Genomic DNA, 5566 nt, shown 5'->3' with positions numbered 1-5566 from the left:
TCCACGAACAAAAAAATCTGCAACTAATCTCTTCTAATATTTGGTGACACGTTCCATATACAATTCAAACAACTGGAAAAGATACCTGGATGATCGCTTTATTTTATGGCAGGAAAATATTGACAAGTTAACTGAATTTAAAAACATGTTAAACAACCTCAGCATTAACATCCAATTCACAATAGGGTTTAACCTCTATAAAATTGCCTTTCTGGATATCCTAATAAAAAGTCAAGATGGGAAAATAGAAACGGGCATATTCTACAAACCCACCGACCCCAAACAGTACCTTCTTTTCATACCACGTCACCCGAAACACACCAAACTCAACATTCCCTCCAACCTGGCAAAACGCATTTGCACCATAGTATCAGAACCATCCAAACGTGAACAAAGACTAGAGGAACTGAAAGACACACTTATCCAAAGAGCCTTCCCTCCTGGCATAATCACCAACGAAATAAACAAGGCGAAACAAATGGATGTCAGTGAACTTAGGAAAACAAAAAACAAAAGAAGGAAAAGTGTCTTACCATTCGTGTCAACTTTCAATCCCAGGAAAACCGAAATATTTGATCACATCCACAAAAATCTCCCCATCTTATTTCAGATGAAAAAATGAGGAAAATCTTAGAAAAACAACAAATCATCAAAAGCAAAAGGCAACGTAAAACACTAAAACTCATTCTCACTGGAGCAAAAACGCACAAAGAAACCCCCAACCCACCTGTCAAAAATGCGGAAGAATAAACTGCGGCACCTGCCGTTACCTAATTGAGGAGCCAGAATTTAAATTCAAAGATGGCCAAACCTTCAAAGTTAAGTCCAATCTCACCTTCAACGTGGAAAACCTGATCTACGTAATCACATGCAATAGTTGCCAACATAATTACATAGGTCAGACGGGCAGATCGTTACACAACAGAATGACAACCCATCGCCAACAGATCCGAGACAAAAGCACGAGGATAATTCCTTTAAGCAGTCACATTGCAACCCGTGCAGAAATGGTCTTACCAAATTTCAAAATATTTCCCCTCTACAAATTGTTAGATTCTTATATATATATATATATATATATATATATATATATATATATATATATATATATATATATATATATATATATATATATATAAAACCACATGTGAATCGTTGGGGATTTTTTTCCTCCGTCTTCCTTTTCTATTGGACTTTCTTCTGTTTCTGAAGAAGAGCTTTGCTCGAAACGTTAAACAATCTTTCTTTCCTTCCCTGAGCGTCTGCTAATACTTTACATGTACCACGTCCTCACGTTGTTTTTTTTCTGTTTATTCTTCGTTTTTGGTGGGGATTTGCTATATATATAAGAAATAATAAATCTCTGAGCGAGGTATATACAGTAGCTGCACGACATCGTGAAGTATATTTGCCACTTAAATGTGGCTAAACCTTAAGGGTGGATACTACTGTAGCTTGTAGCCCTAGGAAGACACCTCCTCCAGGGTCTTAAGGATTAGCCCCATTTAAGTAGCAAATATACTTCACGATTGTCGTGCAGCTACTGTAAATACCTCGCTCAGAGATTTATTATTGCTTGTTTACACTTTTTCGAAAAGGATATATGTATTTGCATCGGGAAAGCATTTCACATCACCAACCGGTGCTCATCACTAATGGGTGTTGGTAGTGAATTATTCGACGTGAGTTCGAATCGTTACGCACTGATATTGTATGTTTGTTGTAGGTCTCCTCGCGTGGGTGAACCAGGACTCGTTGAATTGTTTAAACTGTTGAATTTCAGTCACTACTCGGAAGTAGTATCCATTTCGTTGTCCGTAACGAGTACGTGGAGTGGTTTATGGCATCTTCTTCGTTGCCAAACCTTACTTCCACTGAGCCATACTTTCTTCCACGTGTATAGAATGTGGTCAATTTTTTAACATTTTCAAGGCATTCCTCTATTTCTTCTGTTGGGGTGAACTCTATCATATTCGAGGACGTAGACAACGTTCTGTATACTACCATCCTCTTCGCTATGCTGTTCATCAGTTCTTCTGGGAGAGTCAGCTTTAGACTGGCTCCCTCTTTTTTTTTACGAATTTTCTTCCTTCCTTCCACTTTCTTGTGTCAATTTCTATTTCCTGTACTTCCAGGGTGTTGGCATTTATTCCTTGTGCCGTTGCCGCTGCGTAACTTTGTCTATTCTCCATCTCTCTTCTTTTCTCCACTTCTCCCGTTGACGAGGTATACACAGGTGCAAACGAAACAGTGAGTGAAATTCAACAATTTACGCAATTCAGTTAATCTTGGTTCACCCGCGTGGGGAGACCTACAGCAAACATACAATATCAGTGTGTAACGATTCGAAATCACGTCGAAGAATTCACTACCAACATCCATTAGTGACGAGCACCGGTTTCTCTCTTTATTATTTCACAGAGGGGACATTTACAGACATGCGGGAACAAAAAAAACATATGAAAGAATGAATTACAATGAATATGAAACAGTTTTCTCGGTCCCGCTCCGAGACGAAACCGTCTCATATTCATTGAAATTTAATTCCTTGTAATTCATTCTTCCATATGTCTTTTGTTTCCGAATGTCTGTGTATGTCCCCCCTATGTTCAGGCCTTATGCCTATACTAAAGAGAAAGAGAGAAAAACCGACAACGAAATGGATACTACTTCCGACGTACTGTGGCAAACGCATTGCCAGAGTGAGAGTTGGAAGAATGCCCCCAGAAATCGAGGAAGAATGGCTGGTGGCAGCCATAACGCACGATATGAAGGATGGGGCAGAGATCCTCAAGATAACGAGGACCCAAAAGGTCAGTTGATGGAGATATGGCCTCGAAGTGACCATGCAGTTATCTTTGGAAGACTTGCATAGTATAACGGAGGTAATAATACTCCCGGAAGACACCAGACTTCGAATAACAGTAGAAGGAAGACCACCAACATGCTTCCTATGCGGCAAAAAAGGGCACATGAAAGCAAGATGTCCCGAAAAGAAAAACGAAGAGGAGAAGAAAAGTGAAGAAAAGAATACCGAAGAGGTAGTACTAATAAAAGAGACAGGTAGATTGGAGGAACCCTTCACAGTAGTAAACACGAAGAAGAGAAAGGAACGGGTGAATTACCCCGCAGAAAGTAAAAAAAGGCTAAAAGAGATTGTGACGGAAGAAAAAAGAAATGTGCGAAGCACCAACAGGAGCAGTAGTGAAAGAAGGCACACAGAAAAAACAGCATTACAACAGCATTACAAAGAGGAAGCGTTTATAAAATTGGTTATGATGTTTGTGCACGCCCGAACAGATCAGGACGGGAGCCGAAGTAAGCAGAAGTGAAAAGGAAGAGATATAAGTGGCATTTGGTCACGTATACCAAAAGTACAGAAATAGAGAAACGATTGTAAAGTTTAAGGTTTTTTGGTTGGCGTCTGCTATTCCGTAAGGTGTTTTTTTTTCAATCAGAGTTTTCATCTTGGGGCTTTGAAGGAGTATAGGCAAGTTCGATTTTATGACGTGGAATATGTTAGTTATTCCAGGACTGTATGTGTTAATGAACGGAATCGTGTTTTCATTAACTTTTTCCTTTGGTGTCCGTAGTTGGGTGATATTCAGTTCCATCGCCTTTTTAATTCTTTCATTAATTAAGTAGAAAAACCTTTTGACCAGGAATACAAAAAACATATCATTAAAAAATGGAAACGCTTCCTGGATGATTGTTTCATTTTTTGGGAAAAATCGACTGAAGATCTAAATGTATTTAACAATATACTAAACGCACTTCACCCTTCCATCAAATTCACGACAGAATCCAGTTGCAATGAACTACCATTCCTGGATATCCACATAAAAATACAAAACTGCACAGTCACAACAGACATATTTTACAAAAAAACCGATACACACCAATATTTAAACTTCTATTCTTGTCACCCATCACACATCAAAAGAAACATCCCATACAGCATGGCCAGATGCATCTGTGCTATAGTAAGTGACCCTAAAACGCGTGAGACCAGAGTCAACGAACTGAAAGGCTTCCTTACTATACAAAAATACCCCTTAGGCCTAATTAATGAAGGAATTAAAAAGGCGATGGAACTGAATATCACCCAACTACGGACACCAAAGGAAAAAGTTAATGAAAACACGATTCCGTTCATTAACACATACAGTCCTGGAATAACTAACATATTCCACGTCATAAAATCGAACTTGCCTATACTCCTTCAAAGCCCCAAGATGAAAACTCTGATTGAAAAAAACACCTTACGGAATAGCAGACGCCAACCAAAAAACCTTTAAAAACACCTCACAAGGGCAGAATTCAGATCAGAGACTAAACCAGAATTCATAGTAAAAGAATGTGGTGATAGGAGATGTGGAACGTGTAACGATACCAACAACTACAAATGCATAGAAAGTGGTTCCCACATAAAATTCAAAAACGGATCTATTTTTAAAATAAATGCAGATATGAACTGCAAAACACAAAATCTCATATACTGCATCACCTGTCCAAACTGTAAAGAAAATTACATTGGCGAAACGAATAACTCACTCTGCCAACGTGCAAGAATTCACAGGCAACATATCCGACAAGAAGAACTAAGAATGATTCCATTGAGTAAACATCTGGAAATATGCGGAGACGGAAAGTTCAAAATCTTTCCCTTTTATAAATGTACAAGGGACGATCCACAATACCGAAAGGCAATGGAACTACTCTTCACATAAAAAAAATTTCCCCGAAGTTAAATGTTTGAAAGAGAAAAAAGAAAAACAAGGAATACGTTTTGTATGTAGATATATGTATATATGTGTGATATGATATATATAGTTATTTTTACTAATTGATTTTACTAATTTGATATTTCAAATTTACAAATATTATACTAATATACTCTCATGCAGAACTACACCTTACCAAAAATAAATAAATAAATGAATATATGACAGGAATATATTCTAAATAGGACTCAAAGTGTATATAAAAAGAAAGGACAAAAAATATAAAAGAAAGAACTAAAAACAAAGAAAAAACAGGAAGATATTTTTTGTTTTATTTATATTTTCTATTTATTATTCTATATTTTTTCTTCTCTCTTCTTTCTTTTTTCTTTTCTTCCTTCTTTTACCATCTCTAGAAACCCTCTCAAAACAATAGAGAAAGTAGTAAACAAGCTTTTACCCTTATTTATTTATTTATTTATTTACTTTTTTTGACACTCCTTAAAAAGACCATTTCAATACAATGGCCCTTCTCTCTCTCTTTTACCACAGCCATCTCTCTATCTGTCTGACTATCAGTCTATTTGCTTATACATCTTCCATTGTCTCCAAAGCCTCACCCCCAAAAAACAAAAAAAAACAAAACAATGTTCTGTTATAAACAAAACCCCCAAAAACCCCTGTTCTATGTAGATAAGCAAGATCTCTGTATTTTCACAGAATTATATTTGACAAGTTCGAAAGACGAACGAAAGCGCTAATATATGTATAAAATAAATGAAAGAAGTTATTCCAAAATTCTGACGACTTCTTTTTCAATATTTAATTCTGTACATCACACC

The 5566-nt window shown here is 36.9% G+C and overlaps 1 pseudogene; it reads left to right on the top strand.

The window, feature by feature from the left end:
- Positions 1–2846: 2846 nt before the first annotated feature.
- On the top strand, positions 2847–3400 carry LOC149135572 (uncharacterized; annotated as a pseudogene).
- The last annotated feature ends 2166 nt before the right edge of the window (positions 3401–5566 follow it).

Source organism: Octopus bimaculoides, chromosome 5, assembly GCF_046866305.1.
Source record: "Octopus bimaculoides isolate indiv1 chromosome 5, ASM4686630v1, whole genome shotgun sequence".
NCBI lineage: Eukaryota > Metazoa > Mollusca > Cephalopoda > Octopoda > Octopodidae > Octopus > Octopus bimaculoides.
This window is presented reverse-complemented; position numbering and strand designations above follow the sequence as displayed.